This window comes from Pleurodeles waltl, chromosome 1_2 (genome assembly GCF_031143425.1).
Source record: "Pleurodeles waltl isolate 20211129_DDA chromosome 1_2, aPleWal1.hap1.20221129, whole genome shotgun sequence".
In the NCBI taxonomy this organism is placed as follows: Eukaryota; Metazoa; Chordata; class Amphibia; order Caudata; family Salamandridae; genus Pleurodeles; species Pleurodeles waltl.
Genome location: NC_090437.1, coordinates 1,348,068,229 through 1,348,095,538, shown reverse-complemented (window position 1 = coordinate 1,348,095,538; position 27,310 = coordinate 1,348,068,229). Strand labels below are relative to the sequence as shown.

General features: G+C 50.4%; 1 protein-coding gene across 5 annotated transcripts in view; it reads left to right on the top strand.

Annotated features, from left to right (window-relative positions):
- LOC138252385 (uncharacterized) overlaps positions 1–27,310 on the top strand; it is a 198,023-nt gene that overhangs the window by 79,815 nt on the left and 90,898 nt on the right. The window lies entirely within an intron of this gene.

Below are 27,310 nucleotides of genomic sequence, written 5' to 3'. Positions count from 1 at the left end.
CACCATTTATGACACTCCCACTTCTATCCTTCATACACCAGTTAGGACACTCCCAGGTCTTCTCCCCTCATGCACCAGTTAGGACACTCCCAGGTCTATCCCTCATACACCAGTTATGACACACCCAGGTCTGTCCCTCATACACCAGTTATGACACTCCCAGGTCTTCTCGTCTCATACACCAGTTAGGACACTCCCGGGTCTGTCCGTAATGCACCAGTTATGGCACTCCCAGGTCTATCCCTCATACACCAGTTATGGCACTCCCAGCTCTATCCCTCATACACCAGTTAGGACACTCCCAGGTCTATCCCTCATACACCAGTTGTGACACCTGGGTCTGTCCCTCATACACCAGTTATGACACTCCCAGGTCTGTCCCTCTTACACCAGTTATGACACTCCCAGGTCTATCCCTTATACACCAGTTAGGACACTCCTAGGTCTATCCCTTATACACCAGTTATGACATGCCCACTTCTATCCCTTATACACCAGTTATGACACTCCCAGGTCTTCTCGCCTCATACACCAGTTATGACACTCCCAGGTCTGTCCCTCATACACCAGTTATGACACTCCCAGGTCTGTCCCTCATACACCAGTTATAACACACCCAGGTCTTCTCATCTTATACACCAGTTAGGACACTCCCAGGTCTGTCCGTAATGCACCAGTTATGACATGCCCACTTCTATCCCTTATGCACCAGTTATGACACTCCCAGGTCTTCTCGCCTCATACACCAGTTATGACACTCCCAGATCTGTCCCTCATACACCAGTTATGACACTCCCAGGTCTGTCCCTCATACACCAGTTATGACACTCCCAGGTCTGTCACTCATACACCAGTTATGGCACTCCCAGGTCTGTCCCTCGTACACCAGTTAGGACACACCCAGGTCTATCCTTCATACACCAGTTAGGACACTCCCAGGTCTGTCCCTCATACATCAGTTAGGACACTCCCAGGTCTGTCCCTCATACACCAGTTAGGACACTCCCAGGTCTGTCCCTCGTACACCAGTTAGGACACACTCAGGTCTATCCTTCATACACCAGTTACGACACTCCCAGGTCTTCTTCCCTCATACACAAGTTATGCCACTCCCAGGTCTATCCCTCATACACCAGTTGTGACACTCCCAGGTCTATTCCTCATACACCAGTTAGGACACTCCCAGGTCCATCAATAATGCACCAGTTATGACACTGCCAGGTCTATTCCTCATACACCAGTTAGGACACTCCCAGGTCTGTCCCTCGTACACCAGATAGGACACTCCCAGGTCTGTCCCTCGTACACCAGTTAGGACACACCCAGGTCTGTCCCTCATACACCAGTTAGGCCACCCCCAGATCTGTCCCTCATACACCAGTTAGGACACTCCCAGGTCTGTCCCTCATACACCAGTTATGACACTCCCAGGTCGTCTTCCCTCATACACCAGTTGACACACCCATGTCTGTCCCTCATACACCAGTTATGACACTCCCAGGTGTATCCCTCATACACCAGTTAAGACATTCCTAGGTCTCCTCCCCTCATACACCAGTTATAACACTCCCAGGTATATCCCTCATACACCAGTTGTGACACCCCCAGGTCTATCCCTCATACACCAATTAAGACATTCCTATGTCTCCTCCCCTCATACACCAGTTATAACACTCCCAGGTATATCCCTCATACACCAGTTATGACACTCCCAGGTCTTCTCCCCTCATGCACCAGTTAGGACACTCCCAGGTCTATCCCTCATACACCAGTTATGGCACTCCCAGGTCTATTTCTCATACACCAGTTATGACACTCCCAGGTCTTCTCCCCTCATCCACCAGTTAGGACACACCCATGTCTATTCTTCATACACCAGTTAGGACACTCCCAGGTCTGTCCCTTGTACACCAGTTAGGACACACTCAGGTCTATCCCTCCTACACCAGTTATGACACTCCCAGGTCTTCTTCCCTCATACACCAGTTATGACACACTCAGGTCTGTCCCTCATACACCAGTTATGACACTCCCAGGTGTATCCCTCATACACCAGTTAAGACATTCCTAGATCTCCTCCCCTCATACACCAGTTATAACACTCCCAGGTCTATCCCTCATACACCAGTTAGGACCCTCCCAGGTCTGTCCCTCGTACACCAGTTAAAACACTCCCAGGTCTATCCTTCATACACCAGTTACGACACTCCCAGGTCTGTCCCTCATACACCAGTTAGGCCACTCCCAGATCTGTCCCTCATACACCAGTTAGGACACTCCCAGGTCTGTCCCTCATACACCAGTTATGACACTCCCAGGTCGTCTTCCCTCATACACCAGTTGACACACCCAGGTCTGTCCCTCATACACCAGTTTTGACACTCCCAGGTGTATCCCTCATACACCAGTTAAGACATTCCTAGGTCTCCTCCCCTCATACACCAGTTATAACACTCCCAGGTATATCCCTCATACACCAGTTGTAACACCCCCAGGTCTATCCCTCATACACCAATTAAGACATTCCTAGGTCTCCTCCCCTCATACACCAGCTAGGCCACTCCCAGGTCTGTCCCTCATGCACCAGTTATGACACTCCTAGGTCTTCTTCCCTCATACACCAGTTATGACACACCCAGGTCTGTCCCTCATACACCAGTTATAACACACCCAGGTCTTCTCGTCTTATACACCAGTTAGGACACTCCCAGATCTATTCCTCATACACCAGTTAGGACACTCCCAGGTCTGTCCGTAATGCACCAGTTATGACACTCCCACTTCTATCCTTCATACACCAGTTAGGACACTCCCAGGTCTTCTCCCCTCATGCGCCAGTTAGGACACTCCCAGGTCTATCCCTCATACACCAGTTATGACACAACCAGGTCTGTCCCTCATACACCAGTTATGACTCTCCCAGGTCTTCTCGTCTCATACACCAGTTAGGACACTCCCAGGTCTGTCCGTAATGCACCAGTTATGGCACTCCCAGGTGTATCCCTCATACACCAGTTATGGCACTCCCAGCTCTATCCCTCATACACCAGTTAGGACACTCCCAGGTCTATCCCTCATACACCAGTTGTGACACACCTGGGTCTGTCCCTCATACACCAGTTATGACACTCCCAGGTCTGTCCCTCTTACACCAGTTATGACACTCCCAGGTCTATCCCTTATACACCAGTTAGGACACTCCCAGGTCTATCCCTTATACACCAGTTAGGACTCTCCTAGGTCTATCCCTTATACACCATTTATGACACACCCAGGTCTGTCCCTCATACACCAGTTATAACACACCCAGGTCTTCTCGTCTTATACACCAGTTAGGACACTCCCAGGTCTGTCCGTAATGCACCAGTTATGACACGCCCACTTCTATCCCTTATACACCAGTTATGACACTCCCAGGTCTTCTCGCCTCATACACCAGTTATGACACTCCCAGGTCTGTCCCTCATACACCAGTTATGACACTCCCAGGTCTGTCCCTCATACACCAGTTATGACACTCCCAGGTGTATCCCTCATACACCAGTTAAGACATTCCTAGGTCTCCTCTCCTCATACACCAGTTATAACACTCCCAGGTATATCCCTCGTACACCAGTTATGGCACTCCCAGGTCTGTCCCTCGTACACCAGTTAGGATACACCCAGGTCTATCCTTCATACACCAGTTAGGACACTCCCAGGTCTGTCCCTCATACATCAGTTAGGACACTCCCAGGTCTGTCCCTCATACACCAGTTAGGACACTCCCAGGTCTGTCCCTCGTACACCAGTTAAGACATTCCTAGGTCTACTCCCCTCATACATCAGTTATAACACTCCCAGGTCTATCCCTCATACACCAGTTATGACACTCCCAGGTCTTCTCCCCTCATACACCAGTTATGACACTCCCAGGTCTTCTCGCCTCATGCACCAGTTATCACACGCCCAGCTCTTCTCGCATCATGCACCAGTTATGACACACCCAGGTCTGTCCCTCATACACTAGTTATGACTCTCCCAGTTCTTCTCGTCTTATACACCAGTTAGGACACTCCCAGGTCTGTCCCTCATACACCAGTTAGGACACTCCCAGGTCTGTTCGTAATGCACCAGTTATGACACTCCCAGGTCTGTTCGTAATGCACCAGTTATGACACTCCCAGGTCTATCCCTTATACACCAGTTATGACACACCCAGGTCTGTCCTTCATACACCAGTTATGACACTCCCAGGTCTATCCCTCATACACCAGTTATGACACACCCAGGTCTGTCCCTCATACACCAGTTATGACACTCCCAGGGCTTCTCGTCTCATAGACCAGTTAGGACACTCCCAGGTCTGTCCGTAATGCACTAGTTATGGCACTCCCAGGTCTATCCCTCATACACCAGTTATGGCACTCCCAGCTCTATCCCTCATACACCAGTTGTGACACACCTGGGTCTGTCCCTCATACACCAGTTATGGCACTCCCAGGTCTGTCCCTCTTACACCAGTTATGACACTCCCAGGTCTATCCCTTATACACCAGTTATGACACACCCAGGTCTGTCCCTCATACACCAGCTAGGCCACTCCCAGGTCTGTCCCTCATACACCAGTTAGGACACTCACAGGTCTCCTCCCCTCATACGCCAGTTATGACACACCCAGGTCTATCCCTCATACACCAGTTAGGACACTCCCAAGTCTGTCCGTAATGCACCAGTTATGGCACTCCCAGGTCTATCCCTCATACACCAGTTATGACACACCCAGGTCTGTCCCTCATACACCAGTTAGGACACTCCCAGGTCTGTCCCTCTTACACCAGTTAGGACAATCCCAGGTCTATCCCTCATACACCAGTTATGACACTCCCAGGTCTATCCCTCATACAGCAGTTATGACACTCCCAGATCTCCTCCTCTCATACGCCAGTTATGACACACCCAGGTCTGTCCCTCATACAGCAGTTATGACACTCCCAGGTCTATCCCTCATACACCAGTTATGGCACTCCCAGGTCTATTCCTTGTACACCAGTTAGGACACTCCCAGGTCTGTCCCTCATACACCAGTTATGACACTCCTAGGTCTTCTTCCCTCATACACCAGTTATGACACGCCCAGGTCTGTCCCTCATACACCAGTTATAACACACCCAGGTCTTCTCGTCTTATACACCAGTTAGGACACTCCAAGATCTATTCCTCATACACCAGTTAGGACACTCCCAGGTCTGTCCGTAATGCACCAGTTATGACACTCCCACTTCTATCCCTTATACACCAGTTATAACACACCCAGGTCTTCTCGTCTTATACACCAGTTAGGACACTCCCAGGTGTATCCCTCATACACCAGTTAAGACATTCCTAGGTCTCCTCCCCTCATACACCAGTTATGACACTCCCAGGTCTGTCCCTCATACACCAGTTATGGCACTCCCAGGTCTGTCCCTCGTACACCAGTTATGGCACTACCAGGTCTATCTCTCATACACCAGTTATGGCACTCCCAGCTCTATCCCTCATACACCAGTTGTGACACACCTGGGTCTCTCCCTCATACACCAGTTATCACACTCTTAGGTCTGTCCCTCGTACACCAGTTAGGACACTCCCAGGTCTATCCCTTATACACCAGTTATGACACACCCAGGTCTGTCCCTCATACACCAGCTAGGCCACTCCCAGGTCTGTCCCTCATACACCAGTTATGACACTCCTAGGTCGTCTTTCCTCATACGCCAGTTATGACACACCCAGGTCTATCCCTCATGCACCAGTTATGGCACTCCCAGGTCTGTCCGTAATGCACCAGTTATGGCACTCCCAGGTCTATCCCTCATGCACCAGTTATGACACACCCAGGTCTGTCCCTCATGCACCAGTTAGGACACTCCCAGGTCTGTCCCTCGTACACCAGTTAGGACAATCCCAGGTCTGTCCCTCATACACCAGTTATGACACTCCCAGGTCTATCCCCCATACACCAGTTATGACACTCCGAGATCTCCTCCTCTCATACACCAGTTATGACACTCCCAGGTCTATCCCTCATACACCAGTTATGGCACTCCCAGGTCTATTCCTCGTACACCAGTTAGGACACTCCCAGGTCTGTCCCTCATACACCAGTTATGACACTCCCAGGTCTTCTCGCCTCATACACCAGTTAGGACACACCCAGGTCTGTCCCTCATACACCAGTTATGACACTCCCAGGTCTATCCCTCATACACCAGTTATGGCACTCCCAGGTCTATTCCTCGTACACCAGTTATGACACACCCAGGTCTGTCCCTCATACACCAGTTATAACACACCCAGGTCTTCTTGTCTTATACACCAGTTAGGACACTCCCAGATCTATTCCTCATACACCAGTTAGGACACTCCCAGGTCTGTCCGTAATGCACCAGTTATGACACTCCCACTTCTATCCCTTATACACCAGTTATAACACACCCAGGTCTTCTCGTCTTATACACCAGTTAGGACACTCCCAGGTCTATTCCTCGTACACTAGTTAGGACACACCCATGTCTATCCCTCATACACCAGTTAGGACACTCCCAGATCTATTCCTCATACACCAGTTAGGACACTCCCAGGTCTGTCCCTTATACACCAGTTATGACACTCCCAGGTCTGTCCCTCATACACCAGTTATGACACACCCAATTCTGTCCCTCATACAGCAGTTATGACACTTCCAGGTCTTCTCCCCTCATACACCAGTTATGACACACCCAGGTCTTCTCCCCTCATACACCAGTTATGACACTCCCAGGTCTGTCCCTCATACACCAGTTATGACACTCCCAGGTCTGTCCCTCATACACCAGTTATGACACTCCCAGGTGTATCCCTCATACACCAGTTAAGACATTCCTAGGTCTCCTCCCCTCATACACCAGTTATGACACTCCCAGGTCTGTCCCTCATACACCAGTTATGGCACTCCCAGGTCTGTCCCTCGTACACCAGTTATGGCACTCCCAGGTCTATCCCTCATACACCAGTTATGGCACTCCCAGCTCTATCCCTCATACACCAGTTGTGACACACCTGGGTCTGTCCTTCATACACCAGTTATCACACTCCCAGGTCTGTCCCTCGTACACCAGTTAGGACACTCCCAGGTCTATCCCTTATACACCAGTTATGACACACCCAGGTCTGTCCCTCATACACCAGCTAGGCCACTCCCAGGTCTGTCCCTCGTACACCAGTTAGGACAATCCCAGGTCTGTCCCTCATACACCAGTTATGACACTCCCAGGTCTATCCCTCATACACCAGTTAGGACACTCCCAGGTCTGTCCGTAATGCACCAGTTATGGCACTCCCAGGTCTATCCCTCATACACCAGTTATGACACACCCAGGTCTGTCCCTCATACACCACTTAGGACACTCCCAGGTCTGTCCCTCTTACACCAGTTAGGACAATCCCAGGTCTGTCCCTCATACACCAGTTATGACACTCTCAGGTCTATCCCTCATACACCAGTTATGACACTCCCAGATCTCCTCCTCTCATACACCAGTTATGACACACCCAGGTCTGTCCCTCATACACCAGTTATGACACTCCCAGGTCTATCCCTCATACACCAGTTATGGCACACCCAGGTCTATTCCTCGTACACCAGTTATGGCACTCCCAGGTCTATTCCTTGTACACCAGTTAGGACACTCCCAGGTCTGTCCCTCATACACCAGTTATGACACTCCTAGGTTTCTTCCCTCATACACCAGTTATGAAACACCCAGGTCTGTCCCTCATACACCAGTTATAACACACCCAGGTCTTCTCGTCTTATACACCAGTTAGGACACTCCCAGATCTATTCCTCATACACCAGTTAGGACACTCCCAGGTCTGTCCGTAATGAACCAGTTATGACACTCCCACTTCTATCCCTTATACACCAGTTATAACACACCCACGTCTTCTCGTCTTATACACCAGTTAGGACACTCCCAGGTGTATCCCTCATACACCAGTTAAGACATTCCTAGGTCTCCTCCCCTCATACACCACTTATGACACTCCCAGGTCTGTCCCTCATACACCAGTTATGGCACTCCCAGGTCTGTCCCTCGTACACCAGTTATGGCACTCCCAGGTCTATCCCTCATACACCAGTTATGGCACTCCCAGCTCTATCCCTCATACACCAGTTGTGACACACCTGGGTCTGTCCCTCATACACCAGTTATCACACTCCCAGGTCTGTCCCTCGTACACCAGTTAGGACACTCCCAGGTCTATCCCTTATACACCGGTTATGACACACCCAGGTCTGTCCCTCATACACGAGCTAGGCCACTCCCAGGTCTGTCCCTCATACACCAGTTATGACACTCCTAGGTCGTCTTTCCTCATACGCCAGTTATGACACACCCAGGTCTATCCCTCATACACCAGTTATGACACTCCTAGGTCGTCTTTCCTCATACGCCAGTTATGACACACCCAGGTCTATCCCTCATACACCAGTTATGGCACTCCCAGGTCTGTCCGTAATGCACCAGTTATGGCACTCCCAGGTCTATCCCTCATACACCAGTTATGACACACCCAGGTCTGTCCCAGATCTATTCCTCATACCAGTTAGGACACTCCCAGGTCTGTCCCTCGTACACCAGTTAGGACAATCCCAGGTCTGTCCCTCATACACCAGTTATGACACTCCCAGGTCTATCCCCCATACACCAGTTATGACTCTCCGAGATCTCCTCCTCTCATACACCAGTTATGACACTCCCAGGTCTATCCCTCATACACCAGTTATGGCACTCCCAGGTCTTTTCCTCGTACACCAGTTAGGACACTCCCAGGTCTGTCCCTCATACACCAGTTATGACACTCCTAGGTCTTCTTCCCTCATACACCAGTTATGACACTCCCAGGTCTGTCCCTCATACACCAGTTATGACACTCCCAGGTCTTCTCGCCTCATACACCAGTTAGGACACACCCAGGTCTGTCCCTCATACACCAGTTATGACACTCCCAAGTCTATCCCTCATACACCAGTTATGGCACTCCCAGGTCTATTCCTCGTACACCAGTTAGGACACTCCCAGGTCTGTCCCTCATACACCAGTTATGAGACTCCTAGGTCTTCTTCCCTCATACACCAGTTATGACACACCCAGGTCTGTCCCTCATACACCAGTTATAACACACCCTTAGGTCTTCTCGTCTTATACACCAGTTAGGACACTCCCAGATCTATTCCTCATACACCAGTTAGGACACTCCCAGGTCTGTCCGTAATGCACCAGTTATGACACTCCCACTTCTATCCCTTATACACCAGTTATAACGCACCCAGGTCTTCTCGTCTTATACACCAGTTAGGACACTCCCAGGTCTATTCCTCGTACACTAGTTAGGACACACCCATGTCTATCCCTCATACACCAGTTAGGACACTTCCAGATCTATTCCTCATGCACCAGTTAGGACACTCCCAGGTCTGTCCCTTATACACCAGTTATGACACTCCCAGGTCTGTCCCTCATACACCAGTTATGACACACCCAATTCTGTCCCTCATACAGCAGTTATGACACTTCCAGGTCTTCTCCCCTCATACACCAGTTATGACACACCCAGGTCTTCTCCCCTCATACACCAGTTATGACACTCCCAGGTCTGTCCCTCATACACCAGTTATGACACTCCCAGGTCTGTCCCTCATACACCAGTTATGACACTCCCAGGTGTATCCCTCATACACCAGTTAAGACATTCCTAGGTCTCCTCCCCTCATACACCAGTTATGACACTCCCAGGTCTGTCCCTCATACACCAGTTATGGCACTCCCAGGTCTGTCCCTCGTACACCAGTTATGGCACTCCCAGGTCTATCCCTCATACACCAGTTATGGCACTCCCAGCTCTATCCCTCATACACCAGTTGTGACACACCTGGGTCTGTCCTTCATACACCAGTTATCACACTCCCAGGTCTGTCCCTCGTACACCAGTTAGGACACTCCCAGGTCTATCCCTTATACACCAGTTATGACACACCCAGGTCTGTCCCTCATACACCAGCTAGGCCACTCCCAGGTCTGTCCGTAATGCACCAGTTATGGCACTCCCAGGTCTATCCCTCATACACCAGTTATGACACACCCAGGTCTGTCCCTCATGCACCAGTTAGGACACTCCCAGGTCTGTCCCTCGTACATCAGTTAGGACAATCCCAGGTCTGTCCCTCATACACCAGTTATGACACTCCCAGGTCTATCCCCCATACACCAGTTATGACACTCCGAGATCTCCTCCTCTCATACACCAGTTATGACACTCCCAGGTCTATCCCTCATACACCAGTTATGGCACTCCCAGGTCTATTCCTCGTACACCAGTTAGGACACTCCCAGGTCTGTCACTCATACACCAGTTATGACACTCCTAGGTCTTCTTCCCTCATGCACCAGTTATGACACTCCCAGGTCTGTCCCTCATACACCAGATATGACACTCCCAGGTCTTCTCGCCTCATACACCAGTTAGGACACACCCAGGTCTGTCCCTCATACACCAGTTATGACACACCCAATTCTGTCCCTCATACACCAGTTATGACGCTTCCAGGTCTTCTCCCCTCATACACCAGTTATGACACACCCAGGTCTTCTCCCCTCATACACCAGTTATGACACTCCCAGGTCTGTCCCTCATACACCAGTTATGACACTCCCAGGTCTGTCCCTCATACACCAGTTATGACACTCCCAGGTGTATCCCTCATACACCAGTTAAGACATTCCTAGGTCTCCTCCCCTCATACACCAGTTATAACACTCCCAGGTATATCCCTCATACACCAGTTATGGCACTCCCAGGTCTGTCCCTCGTACACCAGTTAGGACACACCCAGGACTATCCTTCATACACCAGTTAGGACACTCCCAGGTCTGTCCCTCATACACCAGTTAGGACACTCCCAGGTCTGTCCCTTGTACACCAGTTAGGACACACTCAGGTCTATCCTTCATACACCAGTTACGACACTCCCAGGTCTTCTTCCCTCATACACAAGTTATGCCACTCCCAGGTCTATCCCTCATACGCCAGTTGTGACACTCCCAGGTCTATTCCTCATACACCAGTTAGGACACTCCCAGGTATATCCCTCATACACCAGTTAGGACACTCCCAGGTCTGTTTGTAATGCACCAGTTATGACACTCCCAGGTCTATCCCTTATACACCAGTTATGACACACCCAGGTCTGTCCTTCATACACCAGTTATGACACTCCCAGGTCTATCCCTCATACACCAGTTATGACACACCCAGGTCTGTCCCTCATACACCAGTTATGACACTCCCAGGTCTTCTCGTCTCATACACCAGTTAGGACACTCCCAGGTCTGTCCGTAATGCACCAGTTATGGCACTCCCAGGTCTATCCCTCATACACCAGTTATGGCACTCCCAGCTCTATCCCTCATACACCAGTTGTGACACACCTGGGTCTGTCCCTCATACACCAGTTATGACACTCCCAGGTCTGTCCCTCTTACACCAGTTATGACACTCCCAGGTCTATCCCTTATACACAAGTTAGGACACTCCCAGGTCTATCCCTTATACACCAGTTATGACACACCCAGGTCTGTCCCTCATACACCAGCTAGGCCACTCCCAGGATTGTCCCTCATACACCAGTTAGGACACTCCCAGGTCTCCTCCCCTCATACGCCAGTTATGACACACCCAGGTCTATCCCTCATACACCAGTTAGGACACTCCCAGGTCTGTCCGTAATGCACCAGTTATGGCACTCCCAGGTCTATCCCTCATACACCAGTTATGACACACCCAGGTGTGTCCCTCATACACCAGTTAGGACACTCCCAGGTCTGTCCCTCATACACCAGTTATGACACTCCCAGGTGTATCCCTCATACACCAGTTAAGACATTCCTAGGTCTCCTCCCCTCATACACCAGTTATGACACTCCCAGGTCTGTCCCTCGTACACCAGTTAGGACACACTCAGGTCGATCCTTCATACACCAGTTACGACACTCCCAGGTCTTCTTCCCTCATACACAAGTTATGCCACTCCTAGGTCTATCCCTCATACACCAGTTGTGACACTCCCAGGTCTATTCCTTATACACCAGTTAGGACACTCCCAGGTCTGTCCCTCATACACCAGTTAGGACACTCCCAGGTCTGTCCCTCATACTCCAGTTAGGACACTCCCAGGTCTCTCCCTCGTACACCAGTTAGGACATACTCAGGTTTATCCTTCATACACCAGTTACGACACTCCCAGGTCTTCTTCCCTCATACACAAGTTATGCCACTCCCAGGTCTATCCTTCATACACCAGTTAGGACACTCCCAGGTCTTCTCCCCTCATACACCAGTTAGGACACTCCCAGGTCTGTCCCTCGTACACCAGTTAAAACACTCCCAGGTCTATCCTTCATACACCAGTTACGACACTCCCAGGTCTGTCCCTCAAACACCAGTTAGGCCACTCCCAGATCTGTCCCTCATACACCAGTTGGGACACTCCCAGGTCTGTCCCTCATACACCAGTTATGACACTCCCAGGTCGTCTTCCCTCATACACCAGTTGACACACCCAGGTCTGTCCCTCATACACCAGTTAAGACATTCTTAGGTCTCCTCCCCTCATACACCAGTTATAACACTCCCAGGTATATCCCTCATACACCAGTTGTGACACCCCCAGGTCTATCCCTCATACACCAATTAAGACACACCCAGGTCTGTCCCTCATACACCAGTTATGACACTCCTAGGTCGTCTTTCCTCATACGCCAGTTATGACACACCCAGGTCTATCCCTCATACACCAGTTATGACACTCCTAGGTCGTCTTTCCTCATACGCCAGTTATGACACACCCAGGTCTATCCCTCATACACCAGTTATGGCACTCCCAGGTCTGTCCGTAATGCACCAGTTATGGCACTCCCAGGTCTATCCCTCATACACCAGTTATGACACACCCAGGTCTGTCCCAGATCTATTCCTCATACCAGTTAGGACACTCCCAGGTCTGTCCCTCGTACACCAGTTAGGACAATCCCAGGTCTGTCCCTCATACACCAGTTATGACACTCCCAGGTCTATCCCCCATACACCAGTTATGACTCTCCGAGATCTCCTCCTCTCATACACCAGTTATGACACTCCCAGGTCTATCCCTCATACACCAGTTATGGCACTCCCAGGTCTTTTCCTCGTACACCAGTTAGGACACTCCCAGGTCTGTCCCTCATACACCAGTTATGACACTCCTAGGTCTTCTTCCCTCATACACCAGTTATGACACTCCCAGGTCTGTCCCTCATACACCAGTTATGACACTCCCAGGTCTTCTCGCCTCATACACCAGTTAGGACACACCCAGGTCTGTCCCTCATACACCAGTTATGACACTCCCAAGTCTATCCCTCATACACCAGTTATGGCACTCCCAGGTCTATTCCTCATACACCAGTTAGGATACTCCCAGGTCTGTCCCTCATACACCAGTTATGACACTCCCAGGTCGTCTTCCCTCATACACCAGTTGACACACCCATGTCTGTCCCTCATACACCAGTTATGACACTCCCAGGTGTATCCCTCATACACCAGTTAAGACATTCCTAGGTCTCCTCCCCTCATACACCAGTTATAACACTCCCAGGTATATCCCTCATACACCAGTTGTGACACCCCCAGGTCTATCCCTCATACACCAATTAAGACATTCCTATGTCTCCTCCCCTCATACACCAGTTATAACACTCCCAGGTATATCCCTCATACACCAGTTATGACACTCCCAGGTCTTCTCCCCTCATGCACCAGTTAGGACACTCCCAGGTCTATCCCTCATACACCAGTTATGGCACTCCCAGGTCTATTTCTCATACACCAGTTATGACACTCCCAGGTCTTCTCCCCTCATCCACCAGTTAGGACACACCCATGTCTATTCTTCATACACCAGTTAGGACACTCCCAGGTCTGTCCCTTGTACACCAGTTAGGACACACTCAGGTCTATCCCTCCTACACCAGTTATGACACTCCCAGGTCTTCTTCCCTCATACACCAGTTATGACACACTCAGGTCTGTCCCTCATACACCAGTTATGACACTCCCAGGTGTATCCCTCATACACCAGTTAAGACATTCCTAGATCTCCTCCCCTCATACACCAGTTATAACACTCCCAGGTCTATCCCTCATACACCAGTTAGGACCCTCCCAGGTCTGTCCCTCGTACACCAGTTAAAACACTCCCAGGTCTATCCTTCATACACCAGTTACGACACTCCCAGGTCTGTCCCTCATACACCAGTTAGGCCACTCCCAGATCTGTCCCTCATACACCAGTTAGGACACTCCCAGGTCTGTCCCTCATACACCAGTTATGACACTCCCAGGTCGTCTTCCCTCATACACCAGTTGACACACCCAGGTCTGTCCCTCATACACCAGTTTTGACACTCCCAGGTGTATCCCTCATACACCAGTTAAGACATTCCTAGGTCTCCTCCCCTCATACACCAGTTATAACACTCCCAGGTATATCCCTCATACACCAGTTGTAACACCCCCAGGTCTATCCCTCATACACCAATTAAGACATTCCTAGGTCTCCTCCCCTCATACACCAGCTAGGCCACTCCCAGGTCTGTCCCTCATACACCAGTTATGACACTCCTAGGTCTTCTTCCCTCATACACCAGTTATGACACACCCAGGTCTGTCCCTCATACACCAGTTATAACACACCCAGGTCTTCTCGTCTTATACACCAGTTAGGACACTCCCAGATCTATTCCTCATACACCAGTTAGGACACTCCCAGGTCTGTCCGTAATGCACCAGTTATGACACTCCCACTTCTATCCTTCATACACCAGTTAGGACACTCCCAGGTCTTCTCCCCTCATGCGCCAGTTAGGACACTCCCAGGTCTATCCCTCATACACCAGTTATGACACAACCAGGTCTGTCCCTCATACACCAGTTATGACTCTCCCAGGTCTTCTCGTCTCATACACCAGTTAGGACACTCCCAGGTCTGTCCGTAATGCACCAGTTATGGCACTCCCAGGTGTATCCCTCATACACCAGTTATGGCACTCCCAGCTCTATCCCTCATACACCAGTTAGGACACTCCCAGGTCTATCCCTCATACACCAGTTGTGACACACCTGGGTCTGTCCCTCATACACCAGTTATGACACTCCCAGGTCTGTCCCTCTTACACCAGTTATGACACTCCCAGGTCTATCCCTTATACACCAGTTAGGACACTCCCAGGTCTATCCCTTATACACCAGTTAGGACTCTCCTAGGTCTATCCCTTATACACCATTTATGACACACCCAGGTCTGTCCCTCATACACCAGTTATAACACACCCAGGTCTTCTCGTCTTATACACCAGTTAGGACACTCCCAGGTCTGTCCGTAATGCACCAGTTATGACACGCCCACTTCTATCCCTTATACACCAGTTATGACACTCCCAGGTCTTCTCGCCTCATACACCAGTTATGACACTCCCAGGTCTGTCCCTCATACACCAGTTATGACACTCCCAGGTCTGTCCCTCATACACCAGTTATGACACTCCCAGGTGTATCCCTCATACACCAGTTAAGACATTCCTAGGTCTCCTCTCCTCATACACCAGTTATAACACTCCCAGGTATATCCCTCGTACACCAGTTATGGCACTCCCAGGTCTGTCCCTCGTACACCAGTTAGGATACACCCAGGTCTGTCCCTCATACATCAGTTAGGACACTCCCAGGTCTGTCCCTCATACATCAGTTAGGACACTCCCAGGTCTGTCCCTCATACACCAGTTAGGACACTCCCAGGTCTGTCCCTCGTACACCAGTTAAGACATTCCTAGGTCTACTCCCCTCATACATCAGTTATAACACTCCCAGGTCTATCCCTCATACACCAGTTATGACACTCCCAGGTCTTCTCCCCTCATACACCAGTTATGACACTCCCAGGTCTTCTCGCCTCATGCACCAGTTATCACACGCCCAGCTCTTCTCGCATCATGCACCAGTTATGACACACCCAGGTCTGTCCCTCATACACTAGTTATGACTCTCCCAGTTCTTCTCGTCTTATACACCAGTTAGGACACTCCCAGGTCTGTCCCTCATACACCAGTTAGGACACTCCCAGGTCTGTTCGTAATGCACCAGTTATGACACTCCCAGGTCTGTTCGTAATGCACCAGTTATGACACTCCCAGGTCTATCCCTTATACACCAGTTATGACACACCCAGGTCTGTCCTTCATACACCAGTTATGACACTCCCAGGTCTATCCCTCATACACCAGTTATGACACACCCAGGTCTGTCCCTCATACACCAGTTATGACACTCCCAGGGCTTCTCGTCTCATAGACCAGTTAGGACACTCCCAGGTCTGTCCGTAATGCACTAGTTATGGCACTCCCAGGTCTATCCCTCATACACCAGTTATGGCACTCCCAGCTCTATCCCTCATACACCAGTTGTGACACACCTGGGTCTGTCCCTCATACACCAGTTATGGCACTCCCAGGTCTGTCCCTCTTACACCAGTTATGACACTCCCAGGTCTATCCCTTATACACCAGTTATGACACACCCAGGTCTGTCCCTCATACACCAGCTAGGCCACTCCCAGGTCTGTCCCTCATACACCAGTTAGGACACTCACAGGTCTCCTCCCCTCATACGCCAGTTATGACACACCCAGGTCTATCCCTCATACACCAGTTAGGACACTCCCAAGTCTGTCCGTAATGCACCAGTTATGGCACTCCCAGGTCTATCCCTCATACACCAGTTATGACACACCCAGGTCTGTCCCTCATACACCAGTTAGGACACTCCCAGGTCTGTCCCTCTTACACCAGTTAGGACAATCCCAGGTCTATCCCTCATACACCAGTTATGACACTCCCAGGTCTATCCCTTATACACCAGTTATGACACACCCAGGTCTGTCCCTCATACACCAGCTAGGCCACTCCCAGGTCTGTCCCTCGTACACCAGTTAGGACAATCCCAGGTCTGTCCCTCATACACCAGTTATGACACTCCCAGGTCTATCCCTCATACACCAGTTAGGACACTCCCAGGTCTGTCCGTAATGCACCAGTTATGGCACTCCCAGGTCTATCCCTCATACACCAGTTATGACACACCCAGGTCTGTCCCTCATACACCACTTAGGACACTCCCAGGTCTGTCCCTCTTACACCAGTTAGGACAATCCCAGGTCTGTCCCTCATACACCAGTTATGACACTCTCAGGTCTATCCCTCATACACCAGTTATGACACTCCCAGATCTCCTCCTCTCATACACCAGTTATGACACACCCAGGTCTGTCCCTCATACACCAGTTATGACACTCCCAGGTCTATCCCTCATACACCAGTTATGGCACTCCCAGGTCTATTCCTTGTACACCAGTTAGGACACTCCCAGGTCTGTCCCTCATACACCAGTTATGACACTCCTAGGTTTCTTCCCTCATACACCAGTTATGAAACACCCAGGTCTGTCCCTCATACACCAGTTATAACACACCCAGGTCTTCTCGTCTTATACACCAGTTAGGACACTCCCAGATCTATTCCTCATACACCAGTTAGGACACTCCCAGGTCTGTCCGTAATGAACCAGTTATGACACTCCCACTTCTATCCCTTATACACCAGTTATAACACACCCACGTCTTCTCGTCTTATACACCAGTTAGGACACTCCCAGGTGTATCCCTCATACACCAGTTAAGACATTCCTAGGTCTCCTCCCCTCATACACCACTTATGACACTCCCAGGTCTGTCCCTCATACACCAGTTATGGCACTCCCAGGTCTGTCCCTCGTACACCAGTTATGGCACTCCCAGGTCTATCCCTCATACACCAGTTATGGCACTCCCAGCTCTATCCCTCATACACCAGTTGTGACACACCTGGGTCTGTCCCTCATACACCAGTTATCACACTCCCAGGTCTGTCCCTCGTACACCAGTTAGGACACTCCCAGGTCTATCCCTTATACACCGGTTATGACACACCCAGGTCTGTCCCTCATACACGAGCTAGGCCACTCCCAGGTCTGTCCCTCATACACCAGTTATGACACTCCTAGGTCGTCTTTCCTCATACGCCAGTTATGACACACCCAGGTCTATCCCTCATACACCAGTTATGACACTCCTAGGTCGTCTTTCCTCATACGCCAGTTATGACACACCCAGGTCTATCCCTCATACACCAGTTATGGCACTCCCAGGTCTGTCCGTAATGCACCAGTTATGGCACTCCCAGGTCTATCCCTCATACACCAGTTATGACACACCCAGGTCTGTCCCAGATCTATTCCTCATACCAGTTAGGACACTCCCAGGTCTGTCCCTCGTACACCAGTTAGGACAATCCCAGGTCTGTCCCTCATACACCAGTTATGACACTCCCAGGTCTATCCCCATACACCAGTTATGACTCTCCGAGATCTCCTCCTCTCATACACCAGTTATGACACTCCCAGGTCTATCCCTCATACACCAGTTATGGCACTCCCAGGTCTTTTCCTCGTACACCAGTTAGGACACTCCCAGGTCTGTCCCTCATACACCAGTTATGACACTCCTAGGTCTTCTTCCCTCATACACCAGTTATGACACTCCCAGGTCTGTCCCTCATACACCAGTTATGACACTCCCAGGTCTTCTCGCCTCATACACCAGTTAGGACACACCCAGGTCTGTCCCTCATACACCAGTTATGACACTCCCAAGTCTATCCCTCATACACCAGTTATGGCACTCCCAGGTCTATTCCTCGTACACCAGTTAGGACACTCCCAGGTCTGTCCCTCATACACCAGTTATGAGACTCCTAGGTCTTCTTCCCTCATACACCAGTTATGACACACCCAGGTCTGTCCCTCATACACCAGTTATAACACACCCAGGTCTTCTCGTCTTATACACCAGTTAGGACACTCCCAGATCTATTCCTCATACACCAGTTAGGACACTCCCAGGTCTGTCCGTAATGCACCAGTTATGACACTCCCACTTCTATCCCTTATACACCAGTTATAACGCACCCAGGTCTTCTCGTCTTATACACCAGTTAGGACACTCCCAGGTCTATTCCTCGTACACTAGTTAGGACACACCCATGTCTATCCCTCATACACCAGTTAGGACACTTCCAGATCTATTCCTCATGCACCAGTTAGGACACTCCCAGGTCTGTCCCTTATACACCAGTTATGACACTCCCAGGTCTGTCCCTCATACACCAGTTATGACACACCCAATTCTGTCCCTCATACAGCAGTTATGACACTTCCAGGTCTTCTCCCCTCATACACCAGTTATGACACACCCAGGTCTTCTCCCCTCATACACCAGTTATGACACTCCCAGGTCTGTCCCTCATACACCAGTTATGACACTCCCAGGTCTGTCCCTCATACACCAGTTATGACACTCCCAGGTGTATCCCTCATACACCAGTTAAGACATTCCTAGGTCTCCTCCCCTCATACACCAGTTATGACACTCCCAGGTCTGTCCCTCATACACCAGTTATGGCACTCCCAGGTCTGTCCCTCGTTCACCAGTTATGGCACTCCCAGGTCTATCCCTCATACACCAGTTATGGCACTCCCAGCTCTATCCCTCATACACCAGTTGTGACACACCTGGGTCTGTCCTTCATACACCAGTTATCACACTCCCAGGTCTGTCCCTCGTACACCAGTTAGGACACTCCCAGGTCTATCCCTTATACACCAGTTATGACACACCCAGGTCTGTCCCTCATACACCAGCTAGGCCACTCCCAGGTCTGTCCGTAATGCACCAGTTATGGCACTCCCAGGTCTATCCCTCATACACCAGTTATGACACACCCAGGTCTGTCCCTCATGCACCAGTTAGGACACTCCCAGGTCTGTCCCTCGTACATCAGTTAGGACAATCCCAGGTCTGTCCCTCATACACCAGTTATGACACTCCCAGGTCTATCCCCCATACACCAGTTATGACACTCCGAGATCTCCTCCTCTCATACACCAGTTATGACACTCCCAGGTCTATCCCTCATACACCAGTTATGGCACTCCCAGGTCTATTCCTCGTACACCAGTTAGGACACTCCCAGGTCTGTCACTCATACACCAGTTATGACACTCCTAGGTCTTCTTCCCTCATGCACCAGTTATGACACTCCCAGGTCTGTCCCTCATACACCAGATATGACACTCCCAGGTCTTCTCGCCTCATACACCAGTTAGGACACACCCAGGTCTGTCCCTCATACACCAGTTATGACACACCCAATTCTGTCCCTCATACACCAGTTATGACACTTCCAGGTCTTCTCCCCTCATACACCAGTTATGACACACCCAGGTCTTCTCCCCTCATACACCAGTTATGACACTCCCAGGTCTGTCCCTCATTCACCAGTTATGACACTCCCAGGTCTGTCCCTCATACACCAGTTATGACACTCCCAGGTGTATCCCTCATACACCAGTTAAGACATTCCTAGGTCTCCTCCCCTCATACACCAGTTATAACACTCCCAGGTATATCCCTCATACACCAGTTATGGCACTCCCAGGTCTGTCCCTCGTACACCAGTTAGGACACACCCAGGACTATCCTTCATACACCAGTTAGGACACTCCCAGGTCTGTCCCTCATACACCAGTTAGGACACTCCCAGGTCTGTCCCTTGTACACCAGTTAGGACACACTCAGGTCTATCCTTCATACACCAGTTACGACACTCCCAGGTCTTCTTCCCTCATACACAAGTTATGCCACTCCCAGGTCTATCCCTCATACGCCAGTTGTGACACTCCCAGGTCTATTCCTCATACACCAGTTAGGACACTCCCAGGTATATCCCTCATACACCAGTTAGGACACTCCCAGGTCTGTTTGTAATGCACCAGTTATGACACTCCCAGGTCTATCCCTTATACACCAGTTATGACACACCCAGGTCTGTCCTTCATACACCAGTTATGACACTCCCAGGTCTATCCCTCATACACCAGTTATGACACACCCAGGTCTGTCCCTCATACACCAGTTATGACACTCCCAGGTCTTCTCGTCTCATACACCAGTTAGGACACTCCCAGGTCTGTCCGTAATGCACCAGTTATGGCACTCCCAGGTCTATCCCTCATACACCAGTTATGGCACTCCCAGCTCTATCCCTCATACACCAGTTGTGACACACCTGGGTCTGTCCCTCATACACCAGTTATGACACTCCCAGGTCTGTCCCTCTTACACCAGTTATGACACTCCCAGGTCTATCCCTTATACACAAGTTAGGACACTCCCAGGTCTATCCCTTATACACCAGTTATGACACACCCAGGTCTGTCCCTCATACACCAGCTAGGCCACTCCCAGGATTGTCCCTCATACACCAGTTAGGACACTCCCAGGTCTCCTCCCCTCATACGCCAGTTATGACACACCCAGGTCTATCCCTCATACACCAGTTAGGACACTCCCAGGTCTGTCCGTAATGCACCAGTTATGGCACTCCCAGGTCTATCCCTCATACACCAGTTATGACACACACAGGTGTGTCCCTCATACACCAGTTAGGACACTCCCAGGTCTGTCCCTCATACACCAGTTATGACACTCCCAGGTGTATCCCTCATACACCAGTTAAGACATTCCTAGGTCTCCTCCCCTCATACACCAGTTATGACACTCCCAGGTCTGTCCCTCGTACACCAGTTAGGACACACTCAGGTCGATCCTTCATACACCAGTTACGACACTCCCAGGTCTTCTTCCCTCATACACAAGTTATGCCACTCCTAGGTCTATCCCTCATACACCAGTTGTGACACTCCCAGGTCTATTCCTTATACACCAGTTAGGACACTCCCAGGTCTGTCCCTCATACACCAGTTAGGACACTCCCAGGTCTGTCCCTCATACTCCAGTTAGGACACTCCCAGGTCTGTCCCTCGTACACCAGTTAGGACATACTCAGGTTTATCCTTCATACACCAGTTACGACACTCCCAGGTCTTCTTCCCTCATACACAAGTTATGCCACTCCCAGGTCTATCCTTCATACACCAGTTAGGACACTCCCAGGTCTTCTCCCCTCATACACCAGTTAGGACACTCCCAGGTCTGTCCCTCGTACACCAGTTAAAACACTCCCAGGTCTATCCTTCATACACCAGTTACGACACTCCCAGGTCTGTCCCTCAAACACCAGTTAGGCCACTCCCAGATCTGTCCCTCATACACCAGTTGGGACACTCCCAGGTCTGTCCCTCATACACCAGTTATGACACTCCCAGGTCGTCTTCCCTCATACACCAGTTGACACACCCAGGTCTGTCCCTCATACACCAGTTAAGACATTCTTAGGTCTCCTCCCCTCATACACCAGTTATAACACTCCCAGGTATATCCCTCATACACCAGTTGTGACACCCCCAGGTCTATCCCTCATACACCAATTAAGACACACCCAGGTCTGTCCCTCATACACCAGTTATGGCACTCCCAGGTCTGTCCGTAATGCACCATTTATGGCACTCCCAGGTCTTCTCCCCTCATACACCAGTTATGACACTCCCAGGTCTGTCCCTCATACACCAGTTATGACACTCCTAGGTCTTCTTCCCTCATACACCAGTTATGACACACCCAGGTCTGTCCCTCATACACCAGTTATGGCACTCCCAGGTCTGTCCGTAATGCACCATTTATGGCACTCCCAGGTCTTCTCCCCTCATACACCAGTTATGACACTCCCAGGTCTGTCCCTCATACACCAGTTATGACACACTCAGGTCTTTCCTTCATACACCAGTTACGACACTCCCAGGTCTGTCCGTAATGCACCAGTTATGGCACTCCCAGGTCTTCTCCCCTCATACACCAGTTATGACACTCCCAGGTCTGTGTCTCATACACCAGTTATAACACACCCAGGTCTTCTCGTCTTATACACCAGTTAGGACACTCCCAGATCTATTCCTCATACACCAGTTAGGACAGTCCCAGGTCTGTCCGTAATGCGCCAGTTAGGACACTCCCTGGTCTATCCCTCATACACCAGTTATGACACACCCAGGTCTGTCCCTCATACACCAGTTATGACACTCCCAGGTCTTCTCGTCTCATACACCAGTTAGGACACTCCCAGGTCTGTCCGTAATGCACCAGTTATGGCACTCCCAGGTGTATCCCTCATACACCAGTTATGGCACTCCCAGCTCTATCCCTCATACACCAGTTAGGACACTCCCAGGTCTATCCCTCATACACCAGTTGTGACACACCTGGGTCTGTCCCTCATACACCAGTTATGACACTCCCAGGTCTGTCCCTCTTACACCAGTTATGACACTCCCAGGTCTATCCCTTATACACCAGTTAGGACACTCCCAGGTCTATCCCTTATACACCAGTTAGGACTCTTCTAGGTCTATCCCTTATACACCATTTATGACACACCCAGGTCTGTCCCTCATACACCAGTTATAACACACCCAGGTCTTCTCGTCTTATACACCAGTTAGGACACTCCCAGGTCTGTCCGTAATGCACCAGTTATGACACGCCCACTTCTATCCCTTATACACCAGTTATGACACTCCCAGGTCTTCTCGCCTCATACACCAGTTATGACACTCCCAGGTCTGTTCCTCATACACCAGTTATGACACTCCCAGGTCTGTCCCTCATACACCAGTTATGACACTCCCAGGTGTATCCCTCATACACCAGTTAAGACATTCCTAGGTCTCCTCTCCTCATACACCAGTTATAACACTCCCAGGTATATCCCTCGTACACCAGTTATGGCACTCCCAGGTCTGTCCCTCGTACACCAGTTAGGATACACCCAGGTCTATCCTTCATACACCAGTTAGGACACTCCCAGGTCTGTCCCTCATACATCAGTTAGGACACTCCCAGGTCTGTCCCTCATACACCAGTTAGGACACTCCCAGGTCTCTCCCTCGTACACCAGTTAAGACATTCCTAGGTCTACTCCCCTCATACATCAGTTATAACACTCCCAGGTCTATCCCTCATACATCAGTTATGACACTCCCAGGTCTTCTCCCCTCATACACCAGTTATGACACTCCCAGGTCTTCTCCCCTCATGCACCAGTTAGGACACTCCCAGGTCTATCCCTCATACACCAGTTAGGACACTCCCAGGTCCGTCCGTAATGCACCAATTATGACACTCCCAGGTCTATCCCTCATACACCAGTTGTGACACACCTGGGTCTGTCCCTCATACACCAGTTGTGACACTCCCAGGTCTGTCCGTAGTGCACCAGTTGTGACACACCCAGGTCTTCTCCCCTCATACACCAGTTAGGACACACCCATGTCTATCCCTCATACACCAGTTATGGCACTCCCAGGTCTGTCCCTCATACACCAGTTATGACACTCCCAGGTCTATCCCTCATACACCAGTTAGGACACTCCCAGGTCTGTCCGTATTGCACCAGTTATGGCACTCCCAGGTCTATCCCTCATACACCAGTTATGACACACCCAGGTCTGTCCCTCATACACCAGTTAGGACACTCCCAGGTCTGTCCCTCTTACACCAGTTAGGACAATCCCAGGTCTGTCCCTCATACACCAGTTATGACACTCTCAGGTCTATCCCTCATACACCAGTTATGACACTCCCAGATCTCCTCCTCTCATACACCAGTTATGACACACCCAGGTCTGTCCCTCATACACCAGTTATGACACTCCCAGGTCTATCCCTCATACACCAGTTATGGCACTCCCAGGTCTATTCCTTGTACACCAGTTAGGACACTCCCAGGTCTGTCCCTCATACACCAGTTATGACACTCCTAGGTTTCTTCCCTCATACACCAGTTATGAAACACCCAGGTCTGTCCCTCATACACCAGTTATAACACACCCAGGTCTTCTCGTCTTATACACCAGTTAGGACACTCCCAGATCTATTCCTCATACACCAGTTAGGACACTCCCAGGTCTGTCCGTAATGAACCAGTTATGACACTCCCACTTCTATCCCTTATACACCAGTTATAACACACCCACGTCTTCTCGTCTTATACACCAGTTAGGACACTCCCAGGTGTATCCCTCATACACCAGTTAAGACATTCCTAGGTCTCCTCCCCTCATACACCAGTTATGACACTCCCAGGTCTGTCCCTCATACACCAGTTATGGCACTCCCAGGTCTGTCCCTCGTACACCAGTTATGGCACTCCCAGGTCTATCCCTCATACACCAGTTATGGCACTCCCAGCTCTATCCCTCATACACCAGTTGTGACACACCTGGGTCTGTCCCTCATACACCAGTTATCACACTCCCAGGTCTATCCCTTATACACCGGTTATGACACACCCAGGTCTGTCCCTCATACACGAGCTAGGCCACTCCCAGGTCTGTCCCTCATACACCAGTTATGACACTCCTAGGTCGTCTTTCCTCATACGCCAGTTATGACACACCCAGGTCTATCCCTCATACACCAGTTATGACACTCCTAGGTCGTCTTTCCTCATACGCCAGTTATGACACACCCAGGTCTATCCCTCATACACCAGTTATGGCACTCCCAGGTCTGTCCGTAATGCACCAGTTATGGCACTCCCAGGTCTATCCCTCATACTCCAGTTATGACACACCCAGGTCTGTCCCAGATCTATTCCTCATACCAGTTAGGACACTCCCAGGTCTGTCCCTCGTACACCAGTTAGGACAATCCCAGGTCTGTCCCTCATACACCAGTTATGACACTCCCAGGTCTATCCCCCATACACCAGTTATGACTCTCCGAGATCTCCTCCTCTCATACACCAGTTATGACACTCCCAGGTCTATCCCTCATACACCAGTTATGGCACTCCCAGGTCTTTTCCTCGTACACCCGTTAGGACACTCCCAGGTCTGTCCCTCATACACCAGTTATGACACTCCTAGGTCTTCTTCCCTCATACACCAGTTATGACACTCCCAGGTCTGTCCCTCATACACCAGTTATGACACTCCCAGGTCTTCTCGCCTCATACACCAGTTAGGACACACCCAGGTCTGTCCCTCATACACCAGTTATGACACTCCCAGGTCTATCCCTCATACACCAGTTATGGCACTCCCAGGTCTATTCCTCGTACACCAGTTAGGACACTCCCAGGTCTGTCCCTCATACACCAGTTATGAGACTCCTAGGTCTTCTTCCCTCATACACCAGTTATGACACACCCAGGTCTGTCCCTCATACACCAGTTATAACACACCCAGGTCTTCTCGTCTTATACACCAGTTAGGACACTCCCAGGTCTATTCCTCTTACACTTGTTAGGACACACCCATGTCTATCCCTCATACACCAGTTAGGACACTTCCAGATCTATTCCTCATGCACCAGTTAGGACACTCTCAGGTCTGTCCCTTATACACCAGTTATGACACTCCCAGGTCTGTCCCTCATACACCAGTTATGACACACCCAATTCTGTCCCTCATACAGCAGTTATGACACTTCCAGGTCTTCTCCCCTCATACACCAGTTATGACACACCCAGGTCTTCTCCCCTCATACACCAGTTATGACACTCCCAGGTCTGTCCCTCATACACCAGTTATGACACTCCCAGGTCTGTCCCTCATACACCAGTTATGACACTCCCAGGTGTATCCCTCATACACCAGTTAAGACATTCCTAGGTCTCCTCCCCTCATACACCAGTTATGACACTCCCAGGTCTGTCCCTCATACACCAGTTATGGCACTCCCAGGTCTGTCCCTCGTACACCAGTTATGGCACTCCCAGGTCTATCCCTCATACACCAGTTATGGCACTCCCAGCTCTATCCCTCATACACCAGTTGTGACACACCTGGGTCTGTCCTTCATACACCAGTTATCACACTCCCAGGTCTGTCCCTCGTACACCAGTTAGGACACTCCCAGGTCTATCCCTTATACACCAGTTATGACACACCCAGGTCTGTCCCTCATACACCAGTTATGGCACTCCCAGGTCTGTCCGTAATGCACCATTTATGGCACTCCCAGGTCTTCTCCCCTCATACACCAGTTATGACACTCCCAGGTCTGTCCCTCATACACCAGTTATGACACACTCAGGTCTTTCCTTCATACACCAGTTACGACACTCCCAGGTCTGTCCGTAATGCACCAGTTATGGCA